At 46.7% G+C, this 18674-nt stretch overlaps 1 long non-coding RNA gene across 1 annotated transcript; it reads right to left on the bottom strand.

Annotated features, from left to right (window-relative positions):
- Positions 1-6837: 6837 nt before the first annotated feature.
- On the bottom strand, positions 6838-12696 carry LOC115899247. The gene is made up of 3 exons (XR_004058966.1): positions 12661-12696; positions 10650-10852; positions 6838-7145 (listed from the first exon to the last, which is right to left on the bottom strand). It is a non-coding gene; the product is annotated as an uncharacterized LOC115899247 (long non-coding RNA).
- Between the last annotated feature and the right edge of the window lie 5978 nt (positions 12697-18674).

The following is an 18674-nucleotide window of genomic DNA, read 5'->3' on the forward strand; positions in this document are numbered from 1 at the left end:
AGTTACCCGATTTTCCAGGTGTTGTGTGTCTCAGTTCCCCTGGCTAGGAAAACGGATTCCCTTCCCCCTTGCACTTCCAGGTGAGGCGATGCCTTGCCCTGCTTCAGCTCTCGCTGGTCAGGCTGCAGCAGCTGACCAGCACCGATTGTCCGGCACTCCCTAGTGAGATGACCCCAGTACCTCAGTTGAAAATGCAGAAATCACCGGTCTTCTGTGTCACTCGCACTGGGAGTTGGAGACTGGAGCTGTTCCTATTCGGCCATCTTGCTCCGCCCCCTCTATCTCATTTCTTAGATCTATTAGTAATTGTTCTATAAATTTGGGATATCCAGTGTTGGGTGAGTATATGTCTAGGATTGTCATATTTTCCTATTGGACAAGGCCTTTTACCATTACATACTGTCCCTCTGTCTCTTTTAACCACTGTTACTTTAAAGTTTGTTTTGTCTCCTATGAGAATAGCTACCACTGCTCACTTTTGGTGTCCATTTGCATGAAATGCCTTTTTCCACCACTTTCCTTAAGTTTATGTGAGTCCTCATGTGTTAGGTGAGTCTCCTGAAGGCAGCAAATAGTTGGTTGGTGAGTTCTTATCCATGCTGCAGTTCTGTATCTTGTAAGTGGAGCATTTAGGCCATTTACATTCAGTGTTAGTATTAACATATGAGGCACCATTGCTTTCATCATGCTCTTTGTTGCCTGTGTACTTTGTTATTGTTTTTTGTTTTTGCTTTTTAATTGTATTTTTGTTTTACATGTCTTGTGCGAGTTATGCTTTAAAGAGGTTCTGTTTTGATGTGTTTCCAGGATTTGTTTCAATATTTAGAGCTCCTTTTAGCAGTTCTTATAGTGCTGGTTTGGTAATGGCGAATTCTGTCAGCATTTGTTTATCTGAAATGACTGTATCTTTCCTTCATATATGAGGCTTAGTTTCACTGGATAGAAAATTCTTAGCTGATCATTGTTTTGTTTGAAGAGGCTGAAGATAGGGCCCCAGTCCCTTCTAGCTTGTAGGGTTTCTGCTGAGACATCTGCTGTTAATCTTACTAGTTTCCCTTTATAGGTTACCTAGTGCTTCTGTCTCACATCTCTTAAGATTCTTTCCTTCATCTTAACTTTAGATAACCTGACGACAATGTGCCTAGGCTAAGATCTTTTTGTGATGAATTTCCCAGGTGTTCTTTGTGCTTCTTGTATTTGGATGTCTAGGTCTCTCACAAGGCCAGGAAAGTTGTCCTTGATTATTTCCCCAAATATGTCTTCCAGGCTTTTAGAATTCACTTCTTCCTCAGGTACACCAATTATTCTTAGGTTTCATTGTTTAACATAATCCCAGCCTTCTTGAAGGCTCTGTTCATATTTTCTTATTCTTTTTTCTTTCTCTTTATTGGATTGGGTTAATTTGAAGACCTTGTCTTCGAGCTCTGCATTTCTTTCTTCTACTTGTTCAATTCTATTGCTGAGACTTTCCAGAACATTTCAAGCATTTCTAAAAGTGTGTCCAAGCTTTCCTGAAATTTTTATTGTGTTTTCTGTAAGCTATCTATTTCCTTGAATATTTCTCCCTTCACTTCTGGCATCATTTTCTGGATTTCCTTGCATTGGGCTTCTCCTTTCTCTGGCCCCCTCCCTGATTAGCTTAATAACTAACCTGAATTCTTTTTCAGATAAATCAGGGATTTCTTCTTGGTTTGACCCATTGGTGGTGAACTAGTGTGATTTTTTGGGGGTATAGAAAAGCCTTGTTCTGTCATATTACCAGGGTTGGTTTTCTGGTTCCTTCTCATTTGGGTAGGCTCTGTCAAAGGAAAGGCCTAGGCTGGAGACTGTTGTTCAGATTCTTTTGTCCCATGGGGTGTTCCCTTGATGTAGTACTCTCCCCCTTTTCCTATGGGTGTGGCTTCCTGTGAGCCGAACTGCAGTGATTGTTGTCAGTCTTCTGGGTCTAGCCACCCAGTGTGTCTACCCAGCTTCAGGCTGGTCCTGGGGGTTGTCTGCACAGAGTCCTGTGATCTGAACCGTCTATGGGTCTTGCAGCTGTGGATACCAGCGCCTGTTCCAGTGGAGGTGGTGGAGGGTGCAATGGACTCTGTGAGGGTCCTTAGCTTTTGTGGTTTAATGCTTATATTTGTGTGGGTTGGCCTCCTGCCAGAAGGTGGCGCTTTCCAGAAAGCATCACCTGTAGTAGTGTGGAGAAGGACCGGTAGTAGGCGGGGCCCCTAGAACTCCCAAGATTATATGTTCTTTGTCTTCCACTACCAGGATGGGTAGGGAAGGACCATCAGGTGGGGGCAGGGCTAGGCATATCTCAGTTCAGACTCTCCTTGGGCAGGTCTTGCTGCAGCTACTGTGGAGAATGGGGGCGAGATTCCCAGGTCACTGGAGCTGTGTACCAAGGAGGAGTATGGCCACCTCTGCTGAGTCATGCAGGTTATCAAGGAAGTGGGGGAAAGCTGGCAGTCACAGGGCTCACCCAGCTCCCACACAAACTGAAGAGCGGGTCTCATTCCCACTGCCCTCCACCATGCCCCCAACAGCCCAGTGTCTGTTTCCAGGTTGAGGGCGAGAAGGGCTTGAAAATTTGCCACGGATATCTGCCTCCCAGTTGTGAAAGAAAAGGGCTTTAGTAGTTCCCCTGCCTGTGGAGTCTGCACACCAGATTCGCACCCTCCCCTGAGTTCTGGCCAGGAGGCTTCTTGCCAGGTTCAAATTGTTACAAAGTTCAGCTAGAGAATTCCTTCTCCCTGTGCAGTTTTATCCCCTGCTCCTCTGGCCACCCTCCAGATAGAGCTCTGTGGTGCCAGACAGAAATGGGCTTGCCTGGGGACCTAGCAAGCTCCCAGGACCTTTCTGCTGCTTCCTCTACCCCTGTATTTTGCTCACCTCTCTAATTTGACTCAGCTCCAGGTAAAGTCGGAAACTTCTCCTGCAAACAGATCTTCAGTGGGGATATGTGTTCAGGAGAGGAGGGTCTCCCTTTCCCACTTCCGCAGTTGGGGCACTCACAGTATTTGGGGTGTCTCCTGGGTCCTGCAGGGGCAGTCCACTTCCTTCAGAGGGTCTGTGGGTCCTCTCGGAATTAATGGTTTGTTCTTGCAGTTGACCTGGAGCTAAAATTCACAATGCAAGCCTCTGCATGTTGCTCTGTCTGAAGCTGCAATCTAGTCCTGCCTTCCATCCACTATGATCCCCTGAATCCCCTTATATTTTATTTTTCAATCCTAGTTTATGAAAACTACTTTTCTTTCCTCAAGACTTAGTATAAATACCCTCAAAAATCTCATAAAAACACATTTGATAATTTACCAGATACACCGTTTTGCAATATGTAGTAAACATTTAGAGAATGTGTGGCATGAATTAGAGTGTGTGATCTGGTTACCCCATGAAGAGAGAAAAAAATAAAATTTTTACCTATGTTATTTTATCTAATTTCATTATTTCTTTATGGGATATGACTTATACACAGTGTGTATATGCATATATATGAATCTATATAAATTCACCATATATGAATCACTTTCCTAATATATTGCACTTACATGAATGTATCCATGACAGTAACATGAGAGAGTAATTGCAAAATTATTCAGTGAAATTATATGTCTATAAAGGGTTCTGATACAGAGATATCTTGCTTAAGATATGGAGAATTATCTTTACTGTTAGAGAAATTAGTATTTTTCCAAGGCATGAGAAAGTATTCCTGTATAAAGTCTTAAGAAAGGGAATGCCATGGAATTAATTTAATGCAAATTCATTGATATCATAAAGTAGAAAAAGGTAGTCTGTGTCCTCTAACATTGAGAGCTGGATTTTAGCAATTTCATCCTGAGATAGAAAAAAAAAAAAAAAAAGTTTACATACTTCCCTGGGATAGAAACAAAACTTGAAAAGAACCAGAATTATTTTAAGGAGATGTAGTTAATCAGCCCTGTGGTAAGTGAAATAATGCCATAAAAGATGCCTATGTCTCACTCCCAGGGCCTAGCCGTGTATCATGGTATGTGACAAAGCAGAATTAAGGCTGCAGGTGAAATAAAGGTTGATGATCAGCTGACTCAAAAATAAGAATATTAACTTGAATTGCAAGTTTAGCCTAATGTAATTACAAGAGTCCTTAAACGTAAAAGAGAGACTGAGAAGCAGTCTGGGTGCTGTGATGTGAGGGAGTCTGTTCGTTTTTTAAATATTTTTCCATTTCGTGACTCTCTTCTTTAAAATAAAATTTAGTTCAGATATACAAACACTCATGAGGTATTTTTATATGACTATCACTCTTCTGCTTGATAAATATTAGGCAAGAGATATAGAACTACAAAAAGTATTTTCTAAATAGTGAGCCCCATACTATGGTAGTATAGATAATGGCCATTCTAAATGGGTGATTATGAATGTGCTGGTGCGCTGTGTGTGTGTGTGTTTGTGTGTGTGTGTTTGTGTATATATCTATATATGTATATATAATTTGGTGTAGAAAATAATGTGACTGTATTTCTAAAATTTCAAGATAGAATTAATCAAGAAAACATTTTCAGTGTTTGACATCTTGTAAACTAAAAATTTAAAAAGTGTAAAAAATCAAGAAAACATTGAATGGAATAAAAAATATCATTTGTGATAATTTTGACCATATAGTAAATAACATTTATGATGTAAAATCTGTTTTTTTCAGATATGTATTTCTCTAGTTTTCCTTCCCTTTTTTACTGTGCAGTAGTAGTTTATTATTTCTGCATCAATATTTATATTTATTTATCTCTTTTTGAACACTGTGCATGCTAGTGTTTATTTATCTATATTTATATGTCAGTTTACATTTTTCACTATAGATTTGTTCTGCTTAATCTCCCAGTGCACTATTCCTCTCAGCAGCTCTTACAAAGTTAATACGATGTATATTCATATGATGAATATTCAAATATGTATATTCAAATTCTATACCTTATTTTTCAGTTGTTCAATATCCTTGGCTCTTTTCACATATGCTTTTCAAATTTAAAGATTTTTGCTTTTTCAACATTATTCCAGTTTCTTATTTTCCCACTGTATTGACTTAAATATTTATGACTATTTCAATGTCAGAAATTTATGTGTAATCTAATTTATTCTGGTAGCTTAAATTCTGGTAGCTTACTTTCTTGTATGCTTCAATCTTTATAATTCTCACATCAGGGAGATATAATATTGTAAATATTTTCAATCTGTATGTTTACATATTTATTCTAGTTCGCCTGGCACAAGACTTTCAATGCTGCTGTGTGACCAGCCATTGGCTTTTCACATTCATAACTCCTCTGAATTTCTTCTTGCCTCATTTCTTGTCCTGGGGAACTCTGATATTTTCTCCTCATCTCCATTGTACATTTTAGGGATTCTCAAAACTTTTGATGCACAAACATCAACACTGTCCACATAAGTAAAATATTTTACTTAGATATTTTCTAGCAGATACTGAGTTCTCATGAGAAATCCTCAGTTTCTTTATTTGGAATACCCCCTCCCCAATATTCCATATGGAGTAGTTATGTGTAGAATGTGATTACTTCATTAATATGTCAACGTAGGGATGTATTTTGAACACATTTCTGAAGTTCTAATCCCTTTCTTCATGAATAGCACCTGCACATGAACATAATCAATATTTTCTCTATAGTAGTAAGTTAGCATTGGTAGAATCTGTTCTGCAATACCAGGTCCTTAGGCTACAGTGTCAATGCTTCCTCCTTAGATCCTCACTGACCCTGTAAATTTACCTCAGTCTCTATTTCTCAATCCAATAGTTATTTAAACTGATCTTCAATTACTTTGTATGTGGCTAGATATTATTTATGGGTTATATTCTAATTTACATTTTCTGATGTAATTTCACAGAGCCTAGAAAATATCACCTGTTGAATATCTACTTCCATGAAATCAGTGATACATTTTTAGGTCTTAAACTTCAATATTTAAAATATTTGTCTCTGGAATTTGAAAATAATGTGTATGCCTTTTTTCCTGGCTAAAAAGGCTAATCACTTGTTCATCTGATTAGTAATCAAACTTTCTAAAGTTTATTTAATACTTGATGTTAATTTGTTTGTTTTATATAAAAGTGTATTTCTATGACAGTTTTAGTGTCACCTATTTTTCTCAATGTTGTAATTTTTATTTATATGAATTTTTGTGTTATATATTTTAATGTCATTGGTATTAAAACTGTATGTGCAAATAGCTTGAAATAGTGCCTAATACATCATGGATTCTATGTAAATATTCACCGCTCTGTTTCATCACATTTTAACCCATTCATATCACTCTTCATTTGCTAACATTTTGTTTGTCCTTATTCAAATTTATGTTGGTGTTCTGTCTACATATTAATAAAAGAGAGGAGGTAGGCTCAGACTGCCATCTTGATTAAATGCCATGACAAATGGCACATTTTTCTAGTTCTATTTAGATACAACATTACATTTGTCTCACACTATAAATGTGACTATTAAGTACAGCAAGGAAAACAATCTTCTCCTTCCCGTAACAGATGTTGGGTTATTCATGGATTGTCCCACAGCTTCCTTCTCCCAAAATTATTTTTATTCTTACATCTCAACTGCCATGAAAACCTAGAAGCATGAAATACTACAAATTAGAAACAAATTCGCTGCTATACACAAATTGGAAAAGTAAACTCAAGAAGAAATAGAATATATGCATACTCATACAACAGGTAAAGAGATGAAACTAATGAAAACTCTTCACATAGAGAAAAGCTCAGGCTCAGATAGCTTCACTAGTGAATTCCATTAAACACTTAATGAATAACCAATGCATCACAAACACTTGCAAAACAGAGAAGAAGGAAAACATCGATTCATTTTTGAGACCAGTATTACCCAGATAACAAATCAGAAAAAAGCATCACAAGAAAATAAATGTGCAGATCATTATTCCTCATGAATGAAGACAGGAATCTTCAAAAACTCTAGCAAACTGGATTCAGCAACACATAAAAATGTTAGACAAGCCTGGCATGGTGGTGCACACCTGTACTCCCAGCTACTTAAGAGACTGAGGTGGCAGGATAACTTGTGCTTAGGAGTTTGAGACTATAGTGAGCTATGACTGCCACTCCACCCCAACCTGGGTGACAAAGGCCTCAACTCTAATAAAAATGAAAGAAAATTAGAAAAGAATGTTAGACAACATAACCAAGTGGAATTATCTTACAAATACAAATTTAAAAATCAATCAGTATAACACACCATATTAATAGAACAAAGGAAAAAACCATGATTATTTCAGTGGACATCTGACAAAGTCTGACACTCATTCCTGATAAATCTCCCAGAAATCTAGCAATATAAATAACTTCCTCAACCTCCTACAGGACATCCATGAAAATTTAATTTAAATAAATTCCACTAAGGTATATTGAAAAACATATTGATACTTCCAACTCTATGCTTTTAAAAATTAACAATAAAATGATAACTAATAACAGTAATATATCCATCTGGAAAACATTAAATACTTCTCTAAAAATATTTCTTTTGCACATGATAAAGGTAAAAGTTCAAATTTAATAAGAGGAGTGCTCTTGAGAAGACTGAAACTTGGTGTTCCTAATTCTTCTGACTTATTAGCAATTACAGTCTAATTATTAATAATTCCAACAAGACAGGAATATTCTCCTCAGCCAAAAGACATGATCAATAAAATCCTTATGTTAGGCATAACAGCATCTCATATTTCATTAATTTAATAACATTATCATCATTGCTGTATTCTCCTGGAAATAACATACAATACAGACTTCAAAAAATCAGAGCTTTTGCTGGGGATATATGCTCCTTCCAAAGGCGATTGTATGCAGTATTCTGAGAAATAATTCCTCCATCAAGTGTGGCTATCTGGGCATTGGGAGGAAATATTCCAAAAATCCACATATTCTAAAAATATTTTCCACTACAAACCACCATAAATGCTGGACAACAGAATATGTACTCAACTGGGCAAATTATTCCTAAGTGGGGAATGAAAGTGAAGAAAGAAGCACAGGTGGCAGAAAGGAGGGAGGATGAGAGCATAGCTGGCAGGATGGGGCTGCCCATGATGGTGCAGTCATAATAGGGGCACCCTTTGTTGGGTTTTAACAGCATTTGGGCATGGATACAATGCTACAGCAACACCAGTGAAGGGGAGAAGAAACTGACCAGCCTAACTAAAGCAAAAGGCTCAAAGTTCCACAAGTCTAAGAAAAATGGCCTAGAATAGTCAGACTGCAGTCAAAGGAAGATAAACAGTGAAGCTCCTCAGGCTATGCCTTGGCTGATTTGAGAAGGAAGGCAGCCCACTGTTACTTTGGGGCTTCTGTACACAGTTTTTGCACAGAAATATTTAAGTGAATATAAATTAATTCAAATGTTTTCCAGGTGGATATTGAGGGAGAAACAGAAGAATCCAAGACAATCTCCTGTGGAGGAAAATTCTCCAACCCAAAGCTCAAGCAAACCCAAAGTACTTAACAGCACATCAGTTAAGACCTGTTAAATATAATCAAACAATCTAATATTTTTAAACATGCAAAATGAAGAGCACTGAAGTCAATGTTATTCAGGAATAACAACAACAAAACCAGAGCACCCCTATACAATGAGGCCTCAAGGAATTCCAAAGTAGTGTATTAGGTATAGAAAATACATATGTAATTAGAAATGTTTACAGAAATTAGAGGGATACAGGTAAGGTAAAAAATATGAGCTAAAATATGAGTAAAAGAATGAACTGAAATCAACACTTAGGTGTCAGGACAAGAAGAAAAATGAATAGAAAATATAAAATAGAGGTGAAAATAAATTGAAAATGGAATGAAAGGGCTAATTCCTAATGAATTTTCAAAACAGACATTTAAGTAAACAGAGAAAATAGTAGAAAATAAGACATGTTTAAACATTTTAAAGAATAATGAAATAAATGCTCATCAAATATCGACCAAGAAAAACACAAAAGGTATACATATCTAAAAACATCATAAATGAAAATGTTAACACTAAAATAAAAGAAATGAATTTAACTCATTGAAATATAAAATGCAAATTATGGAGCAATAGATTTTAATCTTGTTTCTCAACTTCTTCATGAAATTGATATATCAATAGATAATAAGCTTAAGGTTGTAGGTTAAATATGTGTCAATTTGGAATTGCAGACCTAGCTAAAATATTTTTCAAGATTGTGGAAAAATGTAAATTCATACAAGTAATATAAAGTCTTTAATGCAATTATTCATATCTTTAAAAAGTATAGGCTGGGTGCGGTGGCTCACGCCTGTAATCCCAGCACTTTGGGAGGCCGAGGTGGGCAGATCACGAGGTCAGGAGTTTGAGACCAGCCTGACCAACATGGTGAAACCCTGTCTCTACCAAAAATACAAAAATTAGCTGGGCATAGTGGCGAGCACCTGTAATCTCAGCTACTTGGGAGGCTGAGGCAGGAGAATCGCTTGAACCTGGGATGCAGAGGTTGCAGTGAGCCAAGATGGGGCCAATGCACTCCAGTCTGGGTGACAGAGCAAGACTCTGTCTCAAAAAAAAAAAAAAAAAAAAAAAAAAGGAAAAAGTATAAAAACATTTTAAATAAATTACTACATTTTATTAATGTTTGTGAAGGATTTTTTTTTAATTGGCCTCTAAAACAGTTCACAATTTCAGTAAAGAAGAAAACAAAAATTCAATGTTTGACATACATATATAAAAATAAATTTCAGGAAAATGAAAGGTCCATGTGATGACAGAATCCAAATTTTATAAAAGATAGAAATTTCAATATTTGTTTTTACACATTTTAAGGAAAAAGTCAATCCTGAAGGCATAAAGTACAGAAAATAATGTTAATAAGTCTTGAGTTTTCAAGTCCCTCTCACTGACTTTGGCACTTAGCAAACAGCCAGCACAGGCTCAGGACACCCTACTGGGCATTCTATCAAGGAGACCATCCTCATGGAAATGGAGCAGAAAGCTACGCGCAGATGGATGGATGCTCCCCTCCCAGAGACCAGCAGGTGCAGGTGTAGAGGGAGTGGGCCAGGGAGGGGCTGTGAACACCAAGCTGGGAGAGGTGCCCAGACCTCCATTGGCCCCTCCTGCCTGCAGGGGTGTCACAGGGTTCCAGCAGAGGTGAATCCTCGGTTCCCTGTCCTATAGCTGGCCCCTGAGACTTGCTCCACCTGCCAACTCTTTCCACAAAGACATTAGGATGGCAAACCCAACCCAGCCCCCTCACAGAGAAAGGGGATTAATGTCAGTGCCCATGCCCATCCTGGCCTGTTCAGAAACTGTTTAATTAAGTAGTGAATAGGTTAGGCCAGAATGTGCTGCTGTGGCCCCTGGGATCACATCCCTGGAGGGAACTTGCCTGGGACTTCGACCTTAAGGGGGAGGCTGGACAGCCCACTTGGGATTCAGTGAGCCGGGACTTAGTTCCCAGGTCAGTTCCCTCTGCCACTTCTGGGGGACTTGGGCTTGTCTAGAGCAGGCATTGAGGATGGCATACAGCAGACATGCTGAGCTGTCAGGTGGGTACCAAAGGGTGAGCATGAGGCATCCCGAGGGTTGGAGCCATCAGAAGGCCCTGAGGTCAGCCCAGAGCCAGCCCAGCCTCTGTACCTGGAGCTTCAGGGTGGGCGCTGTGCAGTGGGCTGGTCAGAGTGGAGTGAGAAGCCAGTCAGGAAGGGGCTTTCATTGCCCTTTATCCTGCGGTGCAAATCAAGTCCCCAAGGCCACAAGCCAGGTGGGGCAGAAACAATGGGTTAAAGCATCGCCTTCTCTCCTCTTTGGCTCACATAGGCCCCTGACTTTCCTGGGCTTGCCTGAAAGTGAGAGAAAATCCCTCTTCTTGTGAGGATGAACACAGAAGTCACCAATCATGTTTGGTGATGGGGGGGTCCAGGCACCCCCAGAGTCTTTGCAGAGTAGCACTCACTACTTGCTGGCTGGACCAGGAGGCCAGGCTGGGACATTCTGGGAACAAAGGTCACCACTCCCTGCGATGCCTTGAATGTGTCCCCACCATGCAACCTTGGGCCAGCTAAGGCTCTGCCACCAGCTCCCCACATCGTCGTCCCTCAGAGCCCCAGGGTGGGTTCCCCCTGCCTGGTGTCTCTGGCCCTTGCTCTCCATTCTGAGACCTGACAAACACCCAACCTCCAAAGCTGTGTTTTCCTGGGGGAATGGGTGTTAGGACCCCTGGCACAGAACTCGCAGCTTAGCTACATGTTTGTTCCAGACTTGCTTAATCAATGCAGCAGTAAACCCGCTGCTTCTGGGGTAGTCTCCTGCATTTCACTGGTCAAGTAGACAGGCTGCGTCCCCTTCACCCCCAGGTGTGCGAAAACACAGTTGTCTCCACCTGCAATTCGGTCCTGCCCTCTTCCACCTGAAGAAGACCTGTTCACACCCCAGGGGTCAGCTCCCCGGCCTCTTTGTGGTGAAGCCTCCCCGACATCGCCTCCCGCACCGATACCACCCTCTGAGCCCCAGCACAGTCCCAGCAAAAGCCGCACGCTGTGCAACAGAGGCCTGCGCTCGACCTCGTTGTGCACACAGCAAGGGCTGCCCTCGGTCCCACCGTCTCCCCTAACGCCCGTCTCCCAGTCCCACGGCCCCTAGGAGGAGCCAGTACCCTAGCCCAGGGAGCCAGGTTGGGCGCGGTCTGGGGACTGGGCGTGGGCAGCTGGCCCACAGGGTCGCCCCTAGCAAGGACCCACCAGAGCGCGCACGCGGGAGCCGAGGCCGCAGCACTGGGTGGGCAGCTAGCTCCCGGAAGACCCACGCAGCGGGCCAGGCGCCAGCGACCGCCAGGTCTGGGCACCGGGCCGGGCCGGCGAAGGAAGGGTCCGAGGCACCCAGTGGGCTCGGATCTCGAGCGATCTCCGTGACGACCCCACGAGGGCGCCACTTCCCTCTCTGGAGAGTTTATGACCCCTGTCCGGGGAGGGCTCCGCAGCCGCCAGGCAGGGACCGGAGGGACCGCGGCGCGGGGAAAGGCCGGCGCCAGGCGGCCCTGGAGCCCTAGGCAACGCGGCCGGGCCGGCCAAAGGGCGAAGAAGTCGCAAGTAGGGGCCTGGACAGCCGCTTCCGCCCCTGCGCCGCCCTCCTGGCCCAGGTGACCGGTCGCCCTCCCGGGAGAGCAGCGCCCTCCTCTGCCTGGGCTGGAGCCTAGCGTGGGGGTCGCAGGCTGCTGCCAGAGCCTGAGGACGCCGCGGCCTCTGCCCCGGGGAGCGCGTCAAATGCCAGGCGGAGCGGCTGTTGCAGGCGGCGAGGCCGCAGCCCCGCTGGAGGGCAGGGTCCGGCGGAGCGTCGGCGTCCTGACAGAGGCCGCGGCGAGGGCAGGAGCGGGTGCTCTGACCGCTGCACACGCGCCGCCCGGCTCCGGGACCCCGCAGACGCGCCCCCTGGTGGCGGTCAGCTCCGGAGCCGCGGGAGGCGGCGCCCCTGTCCCCAGCCAGGCGGCAGCGCGAAGCTGCTTTCCCGCGAGGGGGAGCGGGAGTGGCCCAGCTGCCCGAGTGACTTACTAGTTAAAAAGCTGGGGTTGGAGCTGCCACGAGGGGAGGTGTAGGGGCCTAGGGGGCTCCGCCTAGACTTTCTGGGTGTCCTCCTGGGACCTCAGGTTCCTCACCTGTCTCAGAGAACTGATGGGCTGCTATGGCAGGGTTGTTTGGAGGATTAGACCACATAGTCCCAGTAAAGCCCCATTAGCCCCCCTGGCCCATGGATTTGTTTTTGTTTTTGTTTTTCTGGCTTAGGAAACTAAGGATGGACTCTCCCTAGGCGTCGGGGTTCCTTCTTGGCGCCCCCTCTTCTTAGGCTCTTTTCAAGCACATGCCTGGCAACGTGTGCTCTATCCAAGAGCGCTTCACAGATCTTCCTGTGGACCTAAAACCAGAACGCTTTGTTCCCTGACCCCGGCTCTCATATTACCCCAAACCCAAGTATTTAGGCGGAGCTGGCTTCAGACTCTAGTGTCAGTTTAATGCTTGTTCTCTAAGGTCTGCCCAGGGCTCTTATGATGGGGTGTCGTTCCACTCCACCCCACCCTGTGCCGCCCCCAGTGCGCTGGGGGTCTCAACTGCAGGGACTTGGAATTGGGAGCCCTCTCCGACAGGCTGTCCTGGCCATGGACTAATGGACCTCAGTCCCAGGGCGAGATACCTCGGGCAGGGACTCTCAGCCCGGCTTTTGTACACTGCAGCCATTTAACCTGGTGTGGTGGCCTCGCTGGGTCCCCAGGTCTGTGGGGTGGGATTTCTCCCTTGCGTCATAGTGGAGGAAACTGAGGCAGAGGGCCGGTGAATGACAAAGACAGGGAGATGCTCTGTGAAATGCCCCCTAGGCCCCGCAGTTCCCTTCAGGACACAGCATCCCTAGGGTGCTGCATCAGTGGGCTGTTGGCTTGGGCACCCCAAGCTCAGCACCATGTGGGGATGAAGCTGGGGAATACGGGGGCAGGGATATTCGTCCCCCACATCAGCACAGCAGGAGTTTCATTCTCTGATATGTGTGGACACCACTGCATGTGTGGTTGCAGGTGGGGCCCCCATTGTGTTGATTAAGAGCCCTTCCTGGGATCTCTGGGGAAGTGAGGGGCACCATGTGTGCCTGGCAGCTGGTTGGGGTGTGGAGGGGCTCGTCTGGCCTCTGTCCTCTTGTCACCTTTTCAAGGCCGGCTAGACCCTGAAGTCTTAGTGCCAGTCATGCCCGGTTGCATGTTGCCCTTCACTTGCCTTCCCCCTCCCCCGTCCCTGCCTGACTTCCCCAGCTTAGCCCCTGCAGGGCTTTCTCAGGCCTCTGTGGGCCCTGGATGGGATCCCAGGAGATGACAACTCCACTGCCTGCCTCTGCCTGAAGTCTGGGGTCCCTGTGCAGGGTGGGTGAACAGGTCAGGGGTCAACTTTTGGCTGAGTGCGGGGCATTTCCCTGCTCCCCACCCCACACTGCTGGAACCACTGTGCATGGCTGGTGTGGGGGCTGCACTGGGTCCCCCAGCCTCCTGCTGAACTGGATTGAAGAGAACACTTGTGCACATGGCTTGACCTGTTGTTAATGCTCAGTCCAAATCAGAACTAACCAGCTGTTTCCCTGGGGTCAGGGCCCAGGCCTGAGGCTGCCATGATCAGCCCATTCTCTGCCTTCTTGGTGGCCATCAGCAGCCAGTGCTTGGTGGTCCCCAAAATACATGATGGCCAGGACTTGAGAGCTGGGGATTAGGTCAGGAGACCCCCCCCCCCCCCGCCGAACATGAGGGTCCACAGGGGCTGTCCCTGAGCTGTGGGTCCCTATGGGATGCAGGCACATGTGGATGCTTTAGGAGATGAGCATGGGTCCTTCTGGCTGGCAGGATCTTGGTGGGCACTGGACATGTGGGGCCAGGTTAGGTGGGATGGGCAGAATTGGGCCTGGCTGGGGAGTGTGACTGGTGTGGCCAGAGTCTGCAGTGGGCCCCTCATATCTAGGCTGCACATTGGCAGAATGACAAGTGGCAGGTCAACCATCCCAGCTGGGTCTGGGGAAGCAGGCCTACCCAGTGGGACCCCCACACTTGTCCTGGTCCCAAGCCCAGACTGCCTGCCTGCACTAGGCATTGTCTAGCCTTGGCAGGGAAGCCTGGGTGTGATGATCAGGTGTTATATCTCTGGGTCTCAGGCCTTGGTGGGCCCTAGGGAGGTGGGCAGGCACTGGGCAGGGGGAGGGTGTGGGGCCACCTGAGTGCATCTGCCCCTGGGTGTGTGCCCCCACCACAGCTCCTCAGCCCTCCGGGCAAAGTGAACAGGGCTCCTCACCTGCTGTGTGGCTCTAGCTCTGACCCCATTGTCTAATGACTGACAGACTCTCCCCTGAGCTTGTGGGAACTTTATGTGGGTCATTTGTGAGTTGGGGGTCCCAACCTCCCTATAGGAAGGAGCCCACCACCAACCACCCTAGTAGGCCCACCTGGGTCTCCTCACTCCACTGGCCTGTGAGACCCAACTGGCCAGATCTGGTGTCCTATTTGTATTTTGCTCTTGCTGCTCAGTGTGTGTTTTCCGTAATGGTTGCTGCATGGCACTTCCAGATAAGCTGCAGGGTAGAGACTGCTGCCTGCCCCAGAGAACCCCCACACCAAATTGCTCTCACCACGGCCTCCTGGGCTGGCTGTGTCTGTGCTCAGCTTGGTGTAAATGGTGCCTGCAGCATGCCCCATTGAGTGGATCTGTCCACATGACTGCCTGAGCTGGCATCTCTGTCCTTGTTGTTGAGGCCCATTCTCTTCCCCCACTCTCCACCTGAGTTGCTCTTGAAGCCAAGATGAGGGATAGAGAGGGACCCCACCCCTCCTGGGGTAGATCTCCACCATGAGGGGGCTGGGCTTACCCACCCTGTCATCCACTCCTCTGAGCTTCATCTCAGCCAGAGGTCAGCCAACTGCAGCCTGTCCCCACCTGCTTTTGTGCCGCCTGTGAGCTAAGAGTGGATTTTACATTTCCAAATGTCAAACAAATCAAAACAATTATACTTCATGATGCTGTGAAATTTGAATGTTGCCAGTTCATGAATAAAGCTCTACAGGAATCCAATCATGACTGTTTATTTACAGGTGGCCTGGGGAAGGCTGCTATCTGGCTACAATGGCACAGTTAAGTCCTTGGCACAGAAAATGGTTGCCAAAGCTGATAATACTGACCCCTGGCCCTTTAGAGAAACAGTTTCCAGCCTGGGGTTTGAGGGTTGCCTGGCAGGACCTCAGACTCTGGGTCACATCCTTCCCCACTCACGGCTACAGTGGCCTCCACTGGTATGCCTGTAAAGAAGGGGTGCCAGGGGCCTCCCAAGGAGATGTTGAGGCCTTGTGTGCCAGGTTTCAGTGTGTGTACTTCACAGTCACTCACCTCACCTGCTGAGGTCCTGGGCCTGAGGTGGGCCTGCCTGCAGGAACCGTTGGTCCTCAGCAGTGGAAACTCTGTGAAGCTGAGCTGCCACCCACCTGGCAGGGGTCCCATGGAGCGGAGCTCACTGTCGGGTCAAGGGTAGTGCAGGGCTGGTGTCCTGGACCGCATGGGCCCCAACTACTGCAGGCACTGACTTCCTCCCATGAAGAAATCAGAGCCAGCAGCTGCAGCAGCTCACACAGTGCGTGCTGTGGCCCTTCTGTGTGCATGTGACAGAGGGTGCCTGCTGGGTCCACACCACGCTGTGGGTAGGGGGCCTTGGTGGCTATGTTCACTGAGTGGCTGCCTGGCCCAGGAGTGGCCAAGGGGTCTCAGGAGGTGTGGCCGCAGCACCCCCTCCATGAGGGTCTCTCTGATGATTAGTAGAGAGGAGGGCACCCCCAGGAGGTGCTGCCTGAATGAGGGGCTCCAACCCCATCAGTGAGGGACAGCTAGGGCCCTCCTGGGGAAAGTCAAAGGCTGAGCCCCAGGACAGAAGGATGCTGCTCTCAGCTGGGTAGCAGCAGGCACTTCGACATGGGCCATCAAGGGGCCGCAACGCACACACACTTTCTCCTGCATTGCACCTCAGGAGGTGAGGAAGATGGGAGGCCAAGGCTGAAGACACAGATGAGACCAGACTCCAGGCACTTAGGGCTGGTCTGGGGTAATGCCTGCTTCCCACTCACCAAGTCTTGCCCTCCACAGGCAAATGAGGGACCAAGGACTTGGGGACAACCTCCCTAGGGTCACACTGACAGTCAGGGTTCCCTTAGGGTGGAGGAGGGGCTGGGTCACTGACATGGCTCTGGATGCCTGGCCCATGGAGCTCACTGTCTGGGTGAGCTGGCTCTGGGGTTCAGGCTGTGGGTGGGAAGGGAGCACCCATGCTGCAGATGGGGAGACTGAGACACAGGGCTCTAGGGGTTCCAGGGTTGGAAGGAGGCCAAGGCTGGCCTGTGAGGACTTTGATGTTGGCTCCTGGTGAGGCAGGCCATCACAGGTGTGAGTGCAACAGTTCACAGGGGCTCAGGAGGCTGCCTGCTGGAACAAAGCCTAGGAGGCAGCAGAAGGCAACTGTCACATCCCAGTGGAAGAGGAGGTTGGTGATGGGGGTGGCAAAGGGAGAGCCCACAGTGTTTTTCTGACAGATGGGCTGTGGGTGTGAGAGAGCAGTCAGGGGGACAATGCCTGGGTGATTTGGCCTGGAACAGTGGCAGGGGGACTTTGCCCAGCTGTGGAGGGGTTTGACTGGGAGGTGGGGCTTCTGGTCCTGGAAATGCTGAGAGATGTGCAAATGTTGTTGAGGGTCATCAAGGGACAGATGTGTGGAGACAGTTACAATTTGGGGACAGGTGGTGTGCTGGCTGAGCCCCTGGGCCCTCTAGCATGGAGGAGACAAGGAGGTGAGGAAAAACCAGTCAGGGGGACAGGGCTCAGGGAAAACCAGGGGGCTGATTCCAAGAGTTGATCGAATCTGGGATGGGATGAACATTTTCCGGCTTCCTGTTCAGCCCCTGCCCCTCGTCTCCCCCTCACCCACCTAGTTCCCTTGCCCTGAGTCCCTGCTTGTCCCTGCTTGCCTGGCTGTCCTAGGCAGGTGTTTAATGTTTCCACCCCACATGGGATGGGGGTGTGAGGGTCATTGGAGGCCACCTTTCAGAAGGCACCATCTGGCAGTGGGCAGATGTGGTCTCCCGGTCCTGTGAAACAGCCCCCACCACAGCCTGCTTTGCTTTCTCCACCACCCATCCCAAGAAGCCTAAGAGGGCCACTCACAGCTCTGGGAGGTGCCTCTTTTCAGCTTCTGTTCACAGTTTGCACCTGGGCCTAAGCTTCCTCCTCTAAGAGACGGGTATGCCTCTGTGGATGGATGGCCGGGAGGTCACTTTGAGAGAGGACTGCCTCCCTCCTGGGGGATGGCAGCCCAGACTCCCCATGAACTACAACAGAAAAGCAGCCCAAATCTCAGGTCCCGGGAAAGAAAACAGTTGGGCTATGAGGAAGTGGGTGATAACAGCTCTGGACACCAGAAAGAGGAGGGGGCAGGACCTCAAGACACCATTCTGTCAGGCCACAGAGCTCTGCAGAGGGTAGTGTTGGGTCTCAGATTCTAGTGGGCTACAGCCACCTGGCTGCACATCATCTTGCCTGGCTTATCATTTTTTATTGTTGAAAAGCAGACATGTTGAATACTATACTGTAGTAAATCTGGAAATCAAATTCTCCTTCATCCCTAGGCTTTGTGGCTGTTTCTTGTGAGTTATAGTTGCTTATTTAGTGACCATTTCAGTTTATTTTTAAAGCTGTATTCTTTGTCATAAGTGGTCACTGGTACCTTTGTTTCATTAGTTATTGGCTCTTGATTTGAGAGAATTTTTATATGTCTAGAGAATACACATTTTCTATCTTTGCAATTGTACTCTGCCTCTGTAATAAACCATGCCTTTAACACAGCCACGCAGTTTGCAACTCTACTTTTGTCTTCACTTCCTGTTACTCAGAATAAATTTCAGGAATACGTGAGATCTTAACCTTTCCCAGAACTTTTGTTGGGGCATGAGTGTAGCATTCTAGATTTTTAGAAATATATGGAAGCTTTCAAAAATGCTTCTTTATTTTCCAAATTATCTCATACTTTCTTTTCAGGCTTTTTAGTGTGTCTATTGTTTTGACAGACTTCATAAGGCAGCAAGATTACTCTTTTTTCCTAGGCAGGGATAATTAT

This window comes from Rhinopithecus roxellana, chromosome 8 (assembly GCF_007565055.1).
Source record: "Rhinopithecus roxellana isolate Shanxi Qingling chromosome 8, ASM756505v1, whole genome shotgun sequence".
Lineage (NCBI taxonomy): Eukaryota > Metazoa > Chordata > Mammalia > Primates > Cercopithecidae > Rhinopithecus > Rhinopithecus roxellana.